Source organism: Jaculus jaculus, assembly GCF_020740685.1.
Source record: "Jaculus jaculus isolate mJacJac1 chromosome Y unlocalized genomic scaffold, mJacJac1.mat.Y.cur SUPER_Y_unloc_1, whole genome shotgun sequence".
Lineage (NCBI taxonomy): Eukaryota > Metazoa > Chordata > Mammalia > Rodentia > Dipodidae > Jaculus > Jaculus jaculus.
In genome coordinates, this window is record NW_025423386.1 from 2,925,052 (window position 1) to 2,947,478 (window position 22,427).

Below are 22,427 nucleotides of genomic sequence, written 5' to 3' on the forward strand. Positions count from 1 at the left end.
TAAAGATATCTTGGTTATTAGGTGAATGCAGTATCACTTTATCCTCTTGTTGTTGTATTTTACAGACACCTGTCCTAAATGGAGATATTGACTCTGTAAGTAGGAACATGGCCCTCATTACTCTTGAAATGTTCAACTTAAATACCATGTGAAGTCAATTCGAATCAGTAAAACAAAAATTATCCATACAAAAGCATGAAACAAAGAATGTATTAATGCAATATTTTAAATTCCCATAATATTAAATTAGTCCAGGGTAAATACTGAGTTTCTTTAACTGAAGCAAAAATTAATAAATTTAGTAAGAAAATGAAATCTGAAATATGATTGTTAAGCATTTGAATTCTTTTGGGAATGCTGAAATCACACGGACAGCATATCTACAATATCTCAATGAGACTCATTATTGCCATGTGTGGCCTGGATGTGCATCTAATTAGTGTGAGTTTGGGACATCATTATATACATGGGATCTCACACTTCTATCATGACAAGAAAAGTCATCTGAAGTAGTAGATACTGTAAAATATACCAGTATAAATATACTTGATATCCATAAATCAGTGTCCATTTATTTGAGTTGTTATTTGTGAGAATTTATTCATTCATACATTCCCACCGCTTTCAAGCAACATCCATATGATTTCCTTATACGCTGGCACTGATGATGTTTGCAATATCACCTCACATCCATATAAATAATGATCACTTATAATTCTGCAGGTTATAAGAAGATTCATGGTGCTTCTGCACCAACTGGTTGTCTGGAACCAGAATCAAAAAAAAAAAAAAAAAAACAGACTTGTAATCATATTTTATTCCTGATTGTATTCTCATCTTTATGAGTATTTCTGATTCTTCACCCACTCTGACATGTACATGTACTTCCCATTGCTTTGAATATGTTTGTCTGTGTGTGTGTGTGTGATCTTTAGTGTTACTACCCTCTCTGTGATTAAATGGCTTGGTTTCGTGCACCTGCCAATGTGTTCTGAATAAAGAAATCTAGTTTTGCAACTTAGATGTACAGGCCCCACCTTAGAGTCTTTGTCAGAATTTGAATATATTTTTCTTTGCCTTCTTGTTTGGGAAATGTCATATTTGTTGGTGGAAAAGTAGGTGATAAAATCAAGTCAGTTTTGAAGTAGAAAAATATGCCGATTTTTGAATAAATAGTATTACCTGTGTTCTGTCACATTTTTCTATGAAAATAAGGAAGTGTGTGCATTATATGACAAAGAGGTTAATACTTAGCATGTTGCTGCATTCAAAAAAGATAACTCTGCCAGGTGTGGTGGTGAACTTGAGAAGGCAGAGGTAGGATGATTGCCATGACTTCAAGGCCACCCTGAATTCCAGGTTAGACTGGGCTAAAGGGAGACACTACCTCAAAAAAAAAAAAAAAAAAAAAAAAAAAAAAAAAAAACACCTCAAAGCTGGATGTGGTTTGCATGTCTCCAATCCCAGCACTTGGGAGGTAGAGACAGGAGATCATCATGAGTTCAAGGACAGTATTGCCTACATAGTGAATTCCAGGTCAGCTTGGGCTAGAGGTAATCAACCTCCAAAATCCAAGCAAAAACAAAACTAAAGATAACTCGCCAAGGACGGATGATTTCTTACTTCATATTTCACATATATTTAATTTATTTTCAAAAGCAGAATGGAAAACGTTCTTGAGATGTAAACAGAAGTGTCCAATATCTTCCCACCCATCATAAAATTAAGTGTGTAGACATCTACATTGGTTTCTTCACATATCATGGTTATACAGAATTTTTTAAAGATTAAAATCACATTCAGTAAAAATCTTAAGACACAATGAACAATGCAGTTAAAAACGTTTTAAAGTTGATTTATGAAAACTGCTATTTTATACCCAACATAAAAATTTACCAAACAAGAATTAGGCCCAGATAATTTTTTTTAATGAAGTGTTTATTGAAGAAATAAACATTCTTTTTTAAAAAAAAAATTTATTTATTAATTTGAGAGTGACAGACAGAGAGAGAAAGAGGGAGAGAGAGAGAGAGAGAATGGGCACACCAGGGTCCCCAGCCACTGCAAACTAACCCCAGATGTGTGAGTCCCCTCATACACCTGGCTAATGTGGGTCCTGGTGAATTGAGCCTTGAACCTGGGTCCGTAGGCTGCACAGACAATTTCTTAACCACTAAGCCATTGCTCCAACCTCAAATAAACATTCTTAAAAGTGTAGAAACCCATTAGATTCCATATTGTTCATGGGCTGCAAAGAAAGAAAACGTAACTGTATGCATGTGTGTAAAAACCATGTGGCTCCACACATCCCAGTTTTCCCACTGCTAAGGTGCTGACAGAGGAGAAATTCCTGGGCTCAATAGACAGCCCGTCTATCTAGTATAATTCACTGTCACTAAAAGTAAACAAAACCCTATATTGCTGCTGAAAACACCACTAGTTTGCTCTATTGCATTTATATACACGAGGAAACAGTGCATGTATGCCAACCCACACAACAGGACACACAAATAAAAGTTCCATATAACAAGCTTCCCTAGCTCTCCTAGCCAATGCTTCTGAAAAAGCTGGCAATGGACACAAATACAGTAGCTAGACAGACAAATAGATCAGTGCAGAAATTAACAAATGGTCCTAAATGTCAAGCCAAGCTTTATTCTCTTATAACATGCTCAAAACAAAAGAATTTCTAACCATGAAAATAAGGAGACACAAATAAATGATATAATAAGAACTTCATTGTGATAAACATTGTGAAAACATGAGATCTTTATTAATATACAGAGCCACATCCCAAACGGTTAGTCTTATAAGAACAATGATTTAATGAACACTATCAATAAATGCAAATGTCTTAAAATAGGTTATTAATGATAAGAATGAGGAAACTGTAGAGACTTTTTTAAAGTTAACAAGATTGAACTAGCTAAAGAAAATCCTTTTTTGAAACAAAAACAAGAAAAAGTTTTCTTCACTGCTGAAACATAGAAAATTATTTCAAAAGAACATAATTTTGGGCTAGAGAGATGACTTAGTGGTTAAGGTGCTTCCTTGCAAGGCCTAGGGACACATGTTTGAATATCCAGATTTGATGACACCAGATGCAGAGTAACGCAAGCACAAAACGTTGATCATGTGCCAGGAAGGGGTGCTCGTCCCTAAAGTTTGTTCACACTGACTGAAATCCCTGAGACACTCATTCACCCATTCCCTCCTTCTCAGACACTCTTTGTGCCTATTTCTATCCCTCCCTCAAAAAAAGAACATATTTTCATAATTCACTCTAAAACATCAAAAAGATATAAACTGTGTAATAACCTTTAAATAAACAAGTTCACCATTATTATGACACAATCATAAGCAATAAGAACTATGACAAAAGACATTTGTATGTCAATAACTTTGATGAACATAAATGAATACAGAGTAAAACTCCTTGAATATCTTTAGCTGACTCAGAGTAGTAAGTGGAGTTTTTGATTCAGTCAAAAATAGCCTTAGTAGATTTGAAGAGCAAGTGAATGATTGCCATTCATTTAGAAATGGACTTAGTAGTGTCTGAACAGTAAGTGTTGGAGGTACCTGATGCACTTAATTGCCTTAACAAAAATCTTCAAATGCAAGTGTAGAAAGTACCCTCTTTGAGAAATAGACTTTGTAATTTCAGATATACAAGTGTAGAAATATTCCCGCTGAGAATTAAATATTTGTCTCTCTTTCTTTTTTTACGCAAGCTCAAAAGACTGGACGTTGTATAAGAGATAGCAAGCAAGAGAGAGAGATGGACAGAGAGAGAGAGAGAGAGAGGGAGAGAGAGACAGAGAAAATTGGCACACCAGGGTCTTAGCCAAGGTAATTGGCTACAGTATGACATGTGCCCCTTTGTAGGTATGAGCACATGCATCACCTTGTGTGCCTGGCTTATATGGGACCTTAGAGAACCAAACGTTTTCTTAGGCTTTACAGGCAAACATCTCAACTGCTAAGCCATCGATTCAGTCTCAGAATTAGATTCATTTAGCCTCAACCAGCAAGCGCATACATAGTCTTCATTGAAAATGTGCAAGGTTCCTGTGAACAGAACATGAGAAAGTTGTGGGATACACTTAAACGTCCTAATATCGGAATCATTGGAATACCAGGAGAAGAATTTCCCAGACAAAAGACATGGAGAACTTACTTAACACAATAATTGAAGAAAACTTCCCCCGTCTCTTAAAAGAAAGGACCATCAAGATTGAAGAAGCAAACAGAACCCCTAACCGAATAGACCAAAGGAGAAACTCCGCAAGACATATTATCATTAAGACTCTAAACATTGACACCAAGGAAAAAATCCTAAAATCAGCTAGGGAAAAACAGCACACCACTTTCAAAGGAAACCCCATCAGAATTACTTCAGACTTCTCAAAGGAAACCTTGAAAGCTAGAAGGGCCTGGAATAAAACTCTCCAAACGTTAAGAAACTATGGCTTCCAAGCCAAACTACTCTACACGGCAAAAGTCTCCCTTATAATAGATGGTGAAAGGAAAACTTTCCATGACAAAACTCAGCTTTACAATTATATGAACACAAAACCAAACCTACAGAAAGTACTCCTGGAGATTCTCCACCACCACAACATGGCAGGGATCAATCAAATCTCACAGTCATCACCCTAAATATTAATGGCCTTAATTCACCCATCAAGAGACACAAGCTAACAGGGTGGATCAAAAAATTAGACCCCTCAATCTGCTGCCTTCAAGAAACCCACCTTACCACTAAACACAGAAACCACCTCAGGGCAAAAGGGTGGAAAACAACATTCCAAGCAAATGGGTATATGAAACAAGCAGGTGTAGCTATATTAATATCAGATAAAATTGACTTCAAACGAAAAACAATCAAAAAAAGACAAAGAAGGCTACTTCATACTTATCAAGGGAACAATCCATCAGGAGGATATTACAATCATAAATCTGTATGCACCAAACACAGGGGCACCACAGCTCATAAAACAAAACCTACTTGACAATAAAACAGAAATAACCACCAACACCATCATAGCTGGGGACTTTAACACACTATTATCAGTAATAGACAGATCATCCAAACCGAAGCTCAACAGGAAAGTAAGAGAGCTCAACAAAACCATAGAGCACATAGACCTAACAGACATATGCAGAACTTTCCATCCCAAATCCACAGACTACATATTCTTCTCAGCAGTCCATGTAACATTCTCAAAAATAGACCATATACTGGGTCACAAAGACAGCCTCCACATATTTAGGAAAATCGACATAATTCCCTGCATGATGTCAGATCATAATGCTATATTCGTAGAAATCAACAACAACAAAAAAACCAACAAGAACCTGAACGACAACTGGAAACTGAATAGGTCACTCTTAAACAATAAATGGATAGTGGATGAAATAAAAAATGAAATTCCAAAATTCCTGGAATTGAATGACAATGAGAACACATCAAACCAAACCTTATGGGACAAAATGAAGGCAGTCCTCAGGGGAAAATTCATAGTACTCAATGCCTTCATAAAAAGGACAGAAAGGTCCCAAATCAATAGCCTAACCATCCACCTAAAGGCATTGGGAAAACAAGAAAAATCCAACCCAAAGAGCTCCAGAAGGAAAGAAATAATTAAAATCAGAGCAGAAATTAATGAATTGGAAACCAAGGAAACAATTAAGGCAGTTGACAAATCAAGGAGCTGGTTCTTTGAAAAAATAAACAAGATTGACAAACCTCTGGCCAACTTGATCAAGCAAAAAAAAGGAGAGACTCCAAATTAACAAAATTCAAAATGAAAAAGGAGAGATCACAACAGACATCAGTGAAATCAGCAAAATCATCAGGACTTATTTCAAAATCCTGTACTCCACAAAACTGGAAAATGTGGAGGAGATGGATAAATTCCTGGGTGCATATCATCTACCAAAGTGAAAATCAGAAAAGATCAACCACCTCAATGAACCCATCACACTCATGGAGATTGAAAAAGTAATAAAAAACCTCCCCAAAAAGAAGAGTCCCGGACCAGATGGATTCCCAGCTGAATTTTATAAAACCTTCATGGAAGAACTCAAACCAATCTTCCTAAAACTGTGCAACACAATTGAAGAACAGGGAAAACTACCCAACTCCTCCTATGAAGCTAGTATCACCCTAATCCCAAAACCAGGCAGAGATGCCACAGGAAAATAAAAATACCAGCCTATTTCCCTAATGAACATAGATGCAAACATCCTGAACATAATACTCGCAAACCAAATCCAACAACACATCAAAAGCATTATCCACCTTGACCAAGTAAGATTTATCCCAGGAACACAAGGGTGGTTCAACATATGAAAATCTGTCAATGTAATATACCACATAAACAAGCTTAAACACAAAAACCACATGATCATTTTGAAAGATGCAGAAAAGGCATTTGACAAGATACAACATCACTTCATGATCAAAACATTGGAGAGAGTCGGCATGGCCGGTTCACATCTTAATATAATAAAGGCAATATACAAAGCTCCAAAGGCCCAAATAATTCTTAATGGAGAGAGACTGGAGGAATTCCCATTGAAATCAGGAACAAGACAGGGATGTCCTCTCTCACCTCTGCTTTTCAATATAGTTCTGGAAGTCCTAGCACAAGCAATAAGGCAGGAGAAGGAAATAAAAGGGATACAATTTGGAAAGGAAGAAGTTAAGCTACCTCTATTCACCGATGACATGATTGTGTATGTAATAGACCCAGGAGACTCCATCCCCAAACTCCTGAAGGTGATTAACTCCTATGGCAAAGTAGCAGGATACAAAATCAATGCACAAAAATCGGTAGCATTTCTCTATGCAAATGACAAAGACACAGAAAAAGAAATAAAGGACATAGTCCCATTTTCAATAGCAACATAAAAAATAAAATAACTTGGTATAATGTTAACCAAGGAAGTAAAAGATCTATACAACGAAAATATAAAATCTTTCAAAAAAGAAATGGAGGAGGACTTGAAAAGATGGAAAGACCTCTCATGCTCCTGGATAGGCAGCATTAACATTGTGAAGATAACAATCCTACCAAAGGCAATGTATAGATTTAACGCAATTCCAATTAAAGTCCCTACAGTGTTCTTCACAGAGATAGAAAAAATGATCTCAAATTTCTTATGGAAAGGCAGAAGGCCTCGCATATCCAAACATATCCTCAGCAAAAGAAATACTTCTGGTGGCATCACCATACCTGATATAATGCTATATTACAAAGCCATAGTAATAAAAACAGCATGGTACTGGCATAAAATCTGGAGTGTAGACCAACGGAATAGACTTGAGGACCCGGATTTTGGGCCAAGCAACTATAGCTACTTGATATTCGACAAAGGCCCAAACAATATAGACTGGAAAAAAGATAGCATCTTCAACAAATGGTGCTGGACAAACTGGATAACCACATGCAGGAAACTAAAACTTGATCCACACATTTCACCATGCACAACACTCAAATCCAAATGGATCAAAGACCTCAACATAAGACCAGAAACTCGAAAACTACTGGAAGAAAATTTAGGAAGTACATTCCATGATATAGGAATGGAAAAAGACTTCCTGAACAAAACCTCAGTGGCTCAAGTTCTTAAACAGTCACTCAACCATTGTGATCATATGAAGCTGAAGAGTTCTTTACAGACAAGCATATAATAAGCAAAGCCAATAGAATACTCACAGAATGGGAGAAAATATTTGCAGGTTATCCAACTGATAGAGGCCTTATATCTAGAATTTACAAAGAATTCAAAAGTCTAAACAATAAGAAGACAAAAACCCCACTCACAAAATGGGGCACAGTGTTAAACAGGCAATTCACAGAGGAAGAGATACAAATGGCAAACACACAATTGAAAAATGTTCATCATCCCAAATCATCAGAGAAACGCAAATTAAAACAACTATGAGATCCCACCTTACCCCAATAAGGATAGCCAACATCAAAAGGTCAAATGAAATTAAATGCTGGCGAGGATGTGGAGAAGCAGGGACACTCATTCACTGTTGGTGGGAATGCAGGATGGTGCAACCACTTTGGAAAGCAATATGGAGACTCCTGAAAAAGCTGACTATAGAAATACCAACAGATCCAGTTATACCATTACTGGGCATCTACCCTAAAACCTTCAAACCAAAAGCCAGAGAGATTTGCTCAACCATGTTTATAGCAGCTCAATTCATAATAGCTAAAAGCTGGAATCAACCCAGATGTCCATCATTAGAAGAATGGATAACAAAGATGTGGTATATCTACACAATGGAATTCTATACAGCAGTAAGAAAAAATGGCATAAAGAAATTTGAGGAAAAATGGTTGAACCTGGAACAGATCATTCTCAGCGAACTTACCCAATCTCAGAAAAAAAATTGACACATAGTCTCACTCATCTACAACACCTACCCTGAATCGACCCCAAGTACATTACATACCCAGCAAGCACCTCATGGACTAGACAATAGGATGGATGGGAGGGCGGGGAGGGAATCAAATGGTGGAAAACAGTAATCTGGACCCAAATGGTAATGGTACCATAAAATTCTACTTCTTAAAGACAGACTAAATGGCTGAAGCTTCACTAGACCCTTACAAGAAACACCTGAACCACAAGACACTGGAGAGGGTTGGATCAAAACTGACCTAAATCTCCTACATCTCCCCTCCCTCCCTTTCCCCCTCTCCCCTCTATCTCTCTCCCATCTAACTCTTGTATATTAGTTATGTTCTTCCTCAATTTCTTAGTGGACACTGACCTGAAACCCCCACTTCCAGCTTGGGCCTACAATCCACAATGAGCTTTTGATCAGAGAAACCTACAAGGTTTCCCAAAACAATGACAGACTTCTGTCAGAGTACTTGATGACCCACCAAAGGCCAGTGGTAAGATCCTATTGCTGAAGACACCATATGCAGCTGACCCGTAAAATGGAAGGACATGGCTGGAAGCTAGGAGAAAGTCAGTCCACAGACAGTCAGCGTGTCTAGTGCCAGAAGATGCTACGTAGGCCACTGGGGGAAATGACCAAGATCTGTCCAAGCAAAACATTGTTTAACCTAATTAGCAACAAATAACCGGATGTGATGCCCACAGAAATGCAATAGGGGTACACAGCCATGGTGAGGAATCAATTGCTCTTGATTTGGCTAACTGATCCACTCAGTGGTACTAGACCCATAGCTGGAGCTGGGAAACAAGTCAGAACTATATCCAAACACAAGCCCACTCTACAATATCAAGCTACCATCAATCATGGGGTATAAGAGGGCCTACACCTATCATACTGTCTATCATAAAAGTAAGGGTTATCTCAATTTTCCGGGTGCTAACTTACTCACTGTTGGAGAATCTGCTTCTCTTTTCCAGATAGATGCAGATCCTAAGAAGAGAGCTGCCCCAACATACCTCAAAAGGGGCCCAACTGAAACTAAGGACAACTGGCAAAATAAGCAAGGGTGATGTTTTCCTGTGAACCGGATACCAGCACAAAAGGGAAGGAGACTCAACACAGAGAAAAATCAACTCCTACCAAATCAGAGAGGCACAGACTCAGAGGCCCCCAACACCTCAGCAGTGAAGCAGACCAAAAATGAACCCAACATGGCTCAGGGAAATTTTGTGGAAGAGGGGGCAGAAAATATTTCAGAGTCACATGTTGGGTCATGATTTGCAGAGACATTTATCATACCAATAACTGGGGGCTAACTCCACAATGCACGATGCACTTTCATTAACAAGGAGGGTGTAATGGGAGGGGGTAGATCACAGATGAGCCTAAATAATGGTACCAAACTGCCTGTATTTACTGAAAAGAAAACTAATAAATTAAATTAAAAAAAAAGTAAAGTGTACTCAGTGCTGTGACCACGTACCTGACAAGAAGCAGCTTAAGGAAGGAAAGGGAGTGTCTTCACTTACAGTTCCAGGGGTAGAGGAGCTAGTGTCAGAGAAGGCATGGAGACAGGAGAGGGAAGCCAACTTGTTTCCAAGCAAGTAGAGAGCAAACAGGAAGTGGGGCAGGGATATGAAACCTGTAAGCCTCAAAGAAACTCTTACAGCTGAGCAGTCTATGCATGCTTCCATCCCACTTGGACACTGTAGTATGTAGGGAGGAAAGAATGTTGAAGCACCCTAATTTCCTAAATATATGGTACATGGTAAGGGTGGGGAATGAGTAACTTACTATATAGCAGATTGCAGACATAATAAAGTACAAAATAATTAACTTGATTTTTGTGTTTGCTTTTTAAAAAAAATTAATTTTTTTATTAACAACTTTCATGTTTGTAAAAAAAAAAAATACCCCATGGTAATACCCTCCCTCCCCCACTTACCCCTTTGAAACTCCACTCTCCATCATACCCTCTCCTCATCTCAATCAGTCTCTCTTTTACTTTTGATGCCTTGATCTTTTCCTCCTCTTATGATGGTCTTATGCAGGTAGTGTCAAGCACTGTGAGGCTGTAGATACCCAGGCCATTTTATTTCTGGAGGGAGCATGTTGTAATTAAATTAAATTTCAAAAATATTTTATTTACTTCTTTTGAGAATGGGAAAGATAGATAAATAGATAGGCATATATGTAGATAGATGGGGGGGGTGGAGAGAATGGGCCACTAGGGCTCCTAACCACTGCAAATGAACTCCAGACCCATGCTTCACATTGTGCATCTGGCTTTATAGAAATGAAAACTTTATAAAATTAAATTCAATCCTTAAAAAATGGGCTGGAGAACTTGCCTGATGGCTACGATACTTGCTGGCAAAGCCAGTGGACCCAGGTTCAATTCCCCAGGACCCATATAAGCCAGATTCACATGGCACATGCACCTGGAGTTTGTGTACAGTAGCTGGATGCTCAGGCATGCCCATTCTGTCTCTCTGTCTCTCTCTTTCTCTGTCTCAAATAAATAAGCATCAAATCTTCGTAGTTTTACCATTAAAATGCAAGTCACCTATCCACTGTTCTGTATAGCTCATAGCAGGAACTATTTTACAAACTTGGAAATAATGACACCATACACACAGTGACAGAGATCACTTGGCCTCATGTATTTTTCACCCGAGAAATTTCTTGTCAGTTAATTGAATGAATCATGTTGTGCGAAAAAGCCTCATATTTTGCATTAGAGGTCTTGGGGTTGTGTTGTAGATCTTCTTGTTAAGCTGTCATCCACAGTAAGTTCATGCTTATGAGGACCTTGAGCTAAGTCATCTATACAGTGCTCTTGCTAAGACAAACCCTTCCACCAAATTGCAGAATCTTCCTGGATAGCTAATGGCCATAAAAATGAAGTTAGCTGCAGAGTTTAGAGCAAATTTATAGATGTCATAAAAGTCTATAGCCCTTTCCTTAAATAGCAAGATATATATATATTTCTCTTTTAATACTTTATTCATAAGAAATTAACTACTTCTTGAATAGTAATTTGAATTCCTTGAATAGAAAAACTAAATGTAATGTCTTTTCCTGCAATATGTCATTTGATAGAAAGACAATAATGTTTAAGGCCTTCATACATTTAATGGATAATGGAGATTAGAACTTTTTAAAAATGATGAAATTTGTCCTTGAATAAAAGGACATTGCAGTCAAATCACTATTCAATGTGTTTGTCTTGTGTGAACTTCCCAAGCTATTTCTTTAAGAATCATTGACTGTTTGCCACCTCAGTAGGAATTCATAGAACTATATCTGAGAAAGAATTTTATTGTAGAAAGATAAATGATAAGTGTGGTGGTTTGATTCAGGTGTTCCCCCATAAACTTAGGTGTTCTGAATGCTAGGTTGCCAGCTGATGGGGACTTGGGAATTAAAGTCTCCTGGAGGCAGTGTATAGTTTTGGGGGTGGGCTTATGTGTGTTATAGCTAGTTTCCCCTTGTCAGTATTTCGTACAGTCTCCTGATGCTATGGGCGTGCTCCTATGCTTATGTTGACCAAGCAGTGATATCTACCCTCTGCTCATGCCTTCGTTTCTTCCTGCCATCATGGACCTTCCCCCTTGAGCCTGTAAGCCAAAATAAAACTCTTTTTTCCATCCATTGCGAACCGGACTGCAGCAGTAAAGTGGTACCGAGGAGTGGGATTGCTGCTAGACACCTGACTGTGTGGCTTTGGCCTTTTGGAGCTGAATTTCAAGAGGAATGTGGAAGGATTTGAAACCTTGGCCTAAGAGACGCCTTGCAGTGCTGTAAGTACAGCTTGATGGCCTACTCTGGCCAGAACTGAAAACCTGAACACAGTAAGAACTGTGGACCGTGAGGTTTAGCATATTATGAGGGTGAGAAAGAGCTTTGCCTGAACTGTGCTACAAACAGTTTGTGTGAGAAGCTTGCTGTTATCCCCATGTCCTGAGAAGTTGTGCAGGGTTGCTTTGCATAGAAATAAACTGGTGTGAGCAGAGGGATATGGCACAGAAAGAAAAATCTTTGGGTGAACTGTTGCCCATTCAGCTGCCATTGAGAGATTACAGCCTTTGAGATTGGGCTAGCTGACCTGCACTGGGGCAACAAGAAGAATGTAGACTCTTTAGAAGGGGCCTGAGTGCTCAAAGAGTGTCCTGTTCTTCAAAGTCTGCTTTATTCCCCCCTGGATTAACAAACTGGCACCCTACCTGGTATTGTGGAGTATAACAAAGGCAGCAAAGAGAGGGCCATTGAGATTTCAACATGATCTTGTGTTTTAGAAATATCCATGGGCAGTGTTGCCTGCATGGAGACCCCATGGGGCCATGAGGATGAGCCATGTATTGCAGTGGAGACCCAGTGGAGATGCCGGGACCACGAGATGGCTGCTAATGGAAGCTTCCCACCACAATGAGGTTTCCCAGGACTGTAAGTAGCCTAGCTGGAGGGGTGGGATTTGAATGCCAGAGACTTGTTGCTGGTGGGAATTATTGTATTTGTGCCGGGCTCTGCTGGTGGGCAGGTAGTGCTGAGGAGGGACCCGGCCTGATGGTTCCTCCCAAGGGGTTGAGGAAGAGGGTGGATGTCAGACGACCCAGAATCTCTGCTAGTCACTGGAGAAAAACCACACTGAGTCGGGAGTCTTGTGGAAGCAGGAGCTCACAGGAACTCGCTTTGTTGTTGTAAGCAGTTGCCTACATAATGTTGGGGATGAAGGTGGGGATTTTAGGATGGGGGGAGGGCAGAGAGGTAAGGGCCAATAGTAAACTGTGACTATTGAAATGATAATTCAAACTTCTATGTGGAGGTGGGAGGCAAGAAGCCATTAGGCATCTTGCTGAGTCGTAGCTGGCCAGAGACGGCTCACCAAACTTTAGCTAGGCTCAGGAAGTTCTCCTCACGCCTGAGCCTTTCAGGGCCCAACATCTCCCCCTTTTGTTTTTGTAAGAGCATTAGTCACCATGGCCCCTGTCTTAGGTTGTCCCCCTCTGGAGATCTTACCTGTCATTGGGAACCAGGTGTTTAGCTCAGAGCATTAGTCACCATGGCCCCTGTCTTAGGTTGTCCCCCTCTGGAGATCTTATCTGTCATTGGGAACCAGGTGTTTAGCTTGCTGAGAAGCCACTCCATGGCCAGTTTTAGGTTGTCCCCCTCTGGGGATCTTACCCGTCATCGGTCACATGGAGGGCAGGGGAGGTGGCAGTGGGTCATCTGAGGAACTTAATTCCTGAGTTGCCAGCCTGTGATAATGTAACCACCTGATGAAGTTTTATTTCCTCCAGCTGCTGGTGAATAAATTGTGTAATTTTGTTAATTACACAACGCCCAACAGTGAGGAGAAGAAGGAGGGGATGGAGGGGCCTAAGATAAGGGAGTAGGTAGGGTAAGAAGCCATGTAAGCCCGTCCACAGTGGGCTGTCCTGAGGGTCCCGACGCCTCCTCTCCAAGTCTTCCTGGAGCCTCTTAATCTTGTCCTGGACGATTCTTGATTTACTGGTGTAAAAGCAGCATTTTTCCTGTAAAAACAAGCATATGCCTCCCTTTTCAGCCGTTAATGGGTCTAGTCCCCTCCTGTTTTGTAGGACTACCTCAGCCAGGGAATCTAGCTTCCAGAAATGATATCTACATCTGGGATTAAGGTGGCTGGGGCACAAAGGCCCATCCAGTTGGGCAGAAAGTCATAGGCCATTCCGCCTCCGCAAACATAAACCGTTCCAGAAGGCAGGCAGCGTTGAGCACTGGCCTCAGTGTGTTAAAAGTACAGAGGGAAGGATGAATATACCCCACATCTATACTGGAATTATTAGGGGAAGGCGGGGCCCAAATGCCCAGAGGAAACATTGGGAAAAGCTGGATGGGATGGGGAAGGTGGCTGAGCAGTGTTTTTAAGGACATATGGGCAACTGTACTGCAAGCAGCCAGGGAAGCTCAGATATTTTAGGTCTCTTGCTGGTACCCAAATGGGTCTTTTTCTTTTTATAAAGCTTTCCCATGGACAAAAATTTCATGAGCTTTACATTAAGTTTTTATCAAAAAACTCCTTTCTGTTACAGAGCTTTTGTACTTTAATCACTTCTCAGTACAAAAGATTATCTCAAGGTTGGGAAGCAAATAAACCCTTTGATCGTAGCAATACACATATAAATCTTAAGGAATGGCCAGCTCTTATTAAACACCGAATGTGTATAATCTTGCTTACATGTAGATGCTAAAGTCTTGTGAAATGGCCCAGAGCTATGGATACAAGGCCAGCCAAATGGCTCCAGAGAATTACACAGAATGAGCAAAAGAGAAACACCTATCCAAGAAGTGAGAGAATTCCATCCAGGCAAGGCAGAGTTAAAAGCAGATATTAAGTCATCAGCACCTTTAGCTGCATCAAAAATAAGATGATTATTTTGCAAAGACAAAATCTCTGAATGTAACTGAATCAGATCCAAGGAAATATTATTATTATGTCATATGTCTCTTAAATATATTTTCCCAATGCTGTTGACTGTCATTATACTTTTTTAGAAGTAACACAAACCCATTGAAAATCTACATGACACTCCAAATGAGTTCTAACTTTTAACCCTAGTGTATAGAGCATCTAACAGGTGAAACTGTATCTAGGGTAAGGATTGAGCCCAAGATCTCAAAGAGAGGCACAGTTTGAACTTTCTCAGGAGCTACTTTAAAGCTGAGTATGAAGGTTAGACATTAAAAGTACAAGCCTAAAGCCAAATGTTTTTATTTTTTTTTATTTTTTATCTTGAGGGAGGACTCATTTAAACCCTCTCCCTCCTGTGAGGAGCGGGTCTGGTTCTCTCCAGGCCCCAGTCAATATGTCTCTCCATCTTACCCAGATAGAACTGTAGGTAACAGATGAGGACCAATGTTTTTGAAAAGGGGATAATTGTTTATCTTTTTTAGAAAAAATTAAAATATTTAGGGCAAATAATGCCTTTTTTAGTTGCTCGTGTGGGAGTAAGGATTCCCCCTTTTGTTTTTGTAATTGCGACTTGAGAGTTTGATTATATCTTTTAACAATAGCTTGGTCCCGGGGTTTGTATGGGATGCCTGTGGAATGTGAGATTTTCCAGGTCTGGAGAAAATCTATAAAGGCCTTGCTTGCAAAGCAGGGGTCATTATCTGTTTTAATTTGATCAGACAGCCCGAGAGTGGCAAAACGTTGAAGCATATGACTAACTGCATGTTTAGATTTTTTCCCCAGCATGTGCTGATGCCCAGTAGGTGTGAGAAAAGGTATTGACTGAAAGAAAAATATCATTGAGCCCAGTCACCACTAGAGGGCGGACTTGTCCCCACCTGGGTCATTCCACGTGGCAGTCTCCCAGGAGGTGGACTGCCTGCCAACTCCCAGCAGGGGAGGGCCAGGCACAAGCTGCCAGGAGGAGGTCATCTATTTAAATTCCCATATTTTGTCCTTGACTCCCAATAGATTTATAACCATCACACATTATATATAAATTGCATCCAGTTTAATTTTAAAGATCCCCACAGTCTTGACCAGTTAGTTAAACACTTCTAACATATAAAGGCACAGAGTAAACATTTTTACCTGGTATAAGGTATAGCAAGGAGAGACTAAAACAATGTAAATTGAACCATCATAACGTAAAATTAGTCTCAGTGCCTGTAATTTTAACTTGTTTGAGGTTTTTTTTTTTTAAGCTTAAAATCTTAAATCTCAGCCGGGTTTGGTGGTGTATGCCTTTAATCCCAGCACTTGGGAGGCGGGGGTAGGAGGATTATCATGGGTTTTAGGCCACCCTGAGACTCCATAGTGAATTCCAGGTCAGCCTGGGCTAGAGTGAAAGCCTACCTCGAAAAACCAAAACAAACAAACAAAAACCAAATCTTAAATCTCTCAGTCCAATATCTCTAGCCATGCACATCAGTCCATTACAGACTTAACCTTGATTAAACTCTCTGGGCCTGGGTAGCAGGACACAGCCAGCCCTTATGCCAGTAGCCCAGTTCCAACAAAGTCCCCTGCAGTCTTTCCTTCCCCTTAGAAAGCTATAAGCCAAGCCTCAAAGTTTAATGCTGTCTGCACTTAGCATTCCCAGATTCTTATCAGAATAGTCCATAAAATGTGGCTTACCACTCCAGAAGACACCTTCAGTTGCAAGCAAAAAGTCCATGCCTATTCCTCCAAAGTAAAGGTTCCAAAAGATCAACATCCACACAGTCAGGTTCATCTCAGTCCACTTATCAGGTAGCTTCAGGTTCACTGAGATATACTTCCACACCAGGCACAGTTATGGAGGAATGGATATTTATTGAAGCTCACAGATCCAGAGGAAGTTCCATAATGGCAGAAAAAGCTGGCCGGCCTTCACAGGCCCAAGAAGAGAGAGAGAGAGAAGCACAAGCCTTCAGAAATACAAAAGCCGCTGGCAAACTGAAAGTGAAAGGAAAGAGAAAGGGAACGAAGAAATGTTGACAAGCAAGCACAGGTTATAGAAGCAAAGTTTAGCACATTAAATATGAAGATTGCCTTATAACTCTAAGGGTACGCTCACCTGCACATGTACAGTCATTACCTCCTCAGTGAATGCCTCCCAAGGGGCACTAGTCTGCTGGGTTCCCAGAGCCTCATGTGGAGGTGCCAGGCCAGAAGCCATTACACATCTTGCTGAGTCCTAGCTGGCCAGAGACAGCTCGCCAAACTTTAGCTAGGCTCAGGAACTTCCACTAGGCCTCAAGCCTGGGCCTTTCACGACCCAACAGACTTGGAGATTTGTCACTGGCTCAAGTTGTTGGACTTGAAACTACAGAATTTGATGTTTGCCCTGGTTGTTTTAAATCTTGTATCGGCTGAATGTTTCTTTGCTATGCCCAGTGACATCTTTTGCAGTGTAAATGTTTATTCTGTGCCATTATGGGTTTGGGGGAGATTTCTTTTTGGTATTATGACTCAGTTAAAAGACCTTGGATCATGGAGATGTTTGAACATCATTGGGATTGATTAAAACCGACAGGGACTTTTAAAGTTGGAATGAATGCATTGAATTTTAAATCATGTATGGTTATCAGTTTATGGGGGCTGGGGGCGGAAATGTGGTGGTTTGATTCAGGCGTCCCCTATAAACTTATGTGTTCTGAATGCTATGTTACCAGATGATAGAGATTTGGGAATTAATGCCTCCAGGAGGGAGTGTATTGTTGGGGGCGGGCTTATGGGCTTTATAGCCAGCGTCCCCCTTGGCTGTGTTTGGCACACTCTCCTGTTGCTATAGTCCACCTTATGTGGGCCAGGGGGGTGATGTCCACCTTCTGCTCATGCCATCTTTTCCCCTGCCATTGTGGACCTATCCCTTGAGCCTTTAAGCCAAAATAAACCTCTTTTTTTTCCACAAGCCTCTCTTGGTTGGGTGATTTCTACAAGCAATGTGATCCTGACTGCAATAAGCAACATTGAAAAAATTCACCTGTTTCCCAGCCTGATGTCACAGGTCTGAAATCCCAAATTCTTCAGATGTTGAGGCAGGAGGTTTACAAATTTAAGGACAGCCTGGGTCATTTAGTGAAACCTCGTGGTGTTGTTGAATCAGTTGTCCCTCATGAGCTCATGTGATTTTTTTAAATTTTTTTTTTTTTTCAGGTAGGGTCTCACTCTATCCCAGGCCAACTTGGAATTCACTGTGTAGTCTGAGGTTGGCCTCAAACTCAGAGCGATCCTCCTACCTCTGCATCCCACTTACTAGTATCAAAGACATGCACCTCCACACCCAGCTAACTCACGTGATTTTTAATGCTTGATCCCCAGGTGATGCAAATTTGGGAAGTGGAGCCTTGTTGCAGGAGGTGTGTTGCTGGAGGTGGGCTTAGGGGTATTATAGCCAGCTCATCCTTGCTAGAGTTTGACTCACTTGGTTGCTGCTGGTTTCTAACTCTTGTGGCAAAGATGATATCCATCCAGGTTCTGCTCATGCCACACTTTCCTCTGCTATCACGGAGCTTCACCTTGAGACCTTAAGCCAAAAGAAATCTTTTCCACCCCTCTTCTGCTTTTAGTAAGGTGCTTTGTCCTAGCAATGAGATGGTTACTACAGTACCCTATCTCAAAATTTAAGAAGTACATAATAAGGGGGGGGGGGCGATATAACTCAGCAAGAGGGCATTGGCCTAGCATGCACTAGATTCAATTCATACTACCAAGATAAAGTGAGATAAAAAGAGGAGGTAAGAGGGAATGAGGAAATGGAAATAAAATGAAAAATGGAAGGAAAGGGATGGGAGGAGTGAGATAGGAAATCCACCCAGGTGTCCATCACTAGAAGAATGGATATCTAAGATGTGGTATATCTACACAATGGAATTCTGTACATCAGTAAGAAAAAATGCCACAATGAAATTTGATGAAAAATGGTTGAACCTGAAACAGATCATTCTCAGACAACTTGCCCAATCACACATAGAAAATTGCCACATAGTCTCACTCATCTACAGCACCTAACCTGAATCTACCCAAGATGCCTTACATACCCAGCAAGCATCTTGAGGACTAGTCAATAGGAGGGGTGGGGATGGAGGGAAGGGCAATGGAGGGCATGGGGGACACAAATCTAGACCCAAACGGCAATGGTACCATAAAGTTCTACATCCTAAAGGCAGACCAAATGCTTGGACATTCACCAGGCCCTTAGAGGGAACACCTCAACCACAAGGCACTGTAGAGGGTATGATGAAGACTTACCTTAATCTTCTACCACCTCTCTCTCTCTCTCTCTCTCTCTCTCTCTCTCTCTCTTCTCTAACTTTTTTATAATAGTTGTCTTTTTCTTCCTTGCCTTAGTGGGCACTGACCTGTGACTCCCAGTACCATCATGTGGCTATCATCCACAATGAGCTTTTGATCAGAGAGACCTACAAGGTTTCCTAAAAGACAGATTTCTGTCAGAGTACTTGATGACCCACCAAAGGTTAGTGGTAAGACCCTATTGCTGAAGACACTGTATGCGGTTGACACCTAAAATGGAATGACATGACTGGAAGCTGGAAGAGAGTCAGTCCCCAGACAGCGCATCTAGTGCCGGAAGGTGCTACATGGGCAACTGGGGGAAAATGAACAATATCTGCCGAAGCAACTAGTGGTCTAACCTACTTAGCAGCAAATAACCTGTCATGATGCTCACACAAGTGCAGAGTGGCACACAGCCATGGTGGGAAACCAACTGCTCTTGATTTGGCTAACTGATCCCCTCAGTGATACAGTACCCATAGCTGGAGCTGGGAAACAAGTCAGAACCATATCCAAACATAAGCCCACTCTACAATATCAAGCTACCATCAATCATGGGCTACAAGAGGGCCTACACATATTAAATTCTCTATTAAAAAAAAAAAGTAGGGCTGGAGAGATGGCTTAGCAGTTAAGCGCTTGCCTGTGAAGCCTAAGGACCCCGGTTCGAGGCTGGGTTCCCCAGGTCCCACGTTAGCCAGATGCACAAGGGGGCGCACGTGTCTGGAGTTCGTTTGCAGAGGCTGGAAGCCCTGGCGCGCCCATTCTCTCTCTCTCTCCCTCTATCTGTCTTTCTCTCTATGTCTGTCGCTCTCAAATAAATAAATAAAAAATGAACAACAACAACAAAAAAAAGTAATCCCATTTGTCTGGTGCTAACTTTACTCTCTGGTGGAGAATCTGCTTCTCTATTTCAGATATATGTAGTTCCTAAGGAGAGAACCAGCCCATCATATCTCAAAAGGGCCCTGGCTGAAACTAAGAAAAGTTGGTGAAATAAGCAAGGGTGATGTTTTCATGTGAACCGGATACCAGCACAAAGGGGAAGGGGACCAACACAGAGAAAAATCAACTCCTACCAAATGAGAGAGCCAGAGCCTCAGAGGCCCCCAACACCTCAGCACTGAAGCAGACCAAAAATGAACCCAACATGGCTCAGGGTAATTTTGCAGAAGAGGGGGCGGAAAGAATGTAAGAGCCACATGTTGGGTCATGATATGCAGAGACATTTATCATACCAATAACTGTGGGCTAACTCCACAATGCACGACCCATTTACATCAACAAGGAGGGGCCAATCAGGAGTGGGTAGGTCACGGATGAGCCTAATAATGCTACCAACTTGATTGTATTCACTGAGTTCAAAACTAATTAAATAAATAAATAATAATTAAAAAAATAAAACAAAAGCCTTGAAAGATAAAGGAAAAATTATAGTGAAATAAATATGCATCCTTATAAAATAGCTTTCACATAAACTGACTTTATAGCAGTGTTAATGAAATTTTAATTAGCCAAATTACAAAGTAAAATGTAATAATATTTATCTTTTACAGTATTTTAATAAAGATTACAGATATTGGGCTGGAGAGATGGCTTAGCGGTTAAGCGCTTGCCTGTGAAGCCTAAGGACCCCGGTTTGAGGCTCGGTTCCCCAGGTCCCACGTTAGCCAGATGCACAAGGGGGCGCACGCGTCTGGAGTTCGTTTGCAGAGGCTGGAAGCCCTGGCGCGCCCATTCTCTCTCTCTTCCTCTATCTGTCTTTCTGTGTCTGTTGCTCTCAAATAAATAAATAAAAAATTTTTTAAAAAAATTACAGATATTTCCATTCTTAAGTTTTTAGTAAAACTTTTTTCAAGTATCCTCGCTTTCTAATTTGTGTTAAAATTGACAATAAATTTACTCTGCTGTGACCACATCTGTTTAGTTAGCTTTTCCTTGCTAGGGTGAACATCCATCCTGACAGAATTTATGGGGGGAAGGGTTTATTTCATGTTTACAAAAAATCCAAGGGGACACCATCAGTGACAGAAGAAGCTTGCTCCCTTTCATGGCACCAAGCAAAAAGAAACAGCAACAGCAAGGAAGCAAGCAAGAACTGCCATAGCACAAAGTGTTCTCCACACACTTTTGGGCTGGAATTCAGATCCACCCCTAAACACACCTTAGGGCTTGACATTAAGGTCCATCTCCAGTGACATGTCCCCCTCACCTCTCAGCAAGGATCTGCCTGCTAGGGGCTCAAGCAGGATGTTTAATTTAAAAATGTCTGAGGAGCCGGGTGTGGTGGTGCATGCCTTCAATCTCAGCAATCTGGGGGCAGAGATGGGAGGATCACCATGAGTTTGAGGCCACCTTGAGACTCCATAGTGAATTCTAGGTCAGCCTGAGATAGAGTGAGACCCTGCCTTGAAACCCCCCCCCACCAAAAAAAAGGCTGTGTCTATGGGGTTGGGGCAGCGGCTCAGTGGTTAAAGGGACTTGCTGACAAAGGCACCCTGGGTTCAATTCCCCAATACACATGTCAAGCCAGATACAGAAGGTGGCACATATGTCTGGAATGCATTTGTGGGGGTAAGAGGCCTTGACATGGCAGTTCTCTCTCTCCTCACAAATAAGTGAATACAGTGTTCTCTTAAAGTCATGTGTGTATTGTTTCACTTCTGACATGTTGGCACATGTTGCAAAGGTAGCAGTCTTCATCAGCCTCCAAAACTTTCCTTTGCAAGCACACATACATTTTACCTAAACTATATTTGAACTAAATGTATTGTGATTGCACGTCAACCTCAACATAAACAAAAAACCACCCTAAAATAAACCAAATTTGCAATATTAGCACATAAAAAGAATGACATATGCCAGGAGAATTTCAATAATTTTGAATTTGAAGAAATAACTGTAAGTTAAGTCATTTTATGACAAGATTTTGGGCACATACTATAGAATGAATAAAAATCAAAAGCATTAGGATAAGTAAAACAAAAGCCGACAACGAGAGGTCATGTCCTTGTGTTTGGACACAAATATCTTTAAACACTAAGACATCTTCCCAGTCTGTATCCTGGCTTTGAATTCTCACTGTCGAGTACAACCAAAGATCATGGGCCAGAGAGAACAGTTTTCATAAGAGGACTGAAAAGTGGAAAGAGACAAGCACACTGGAGCAAACCTCAGGTCTTCAGGATGACACAGTGATCATTTCTGTTATTTTTGTTTTTT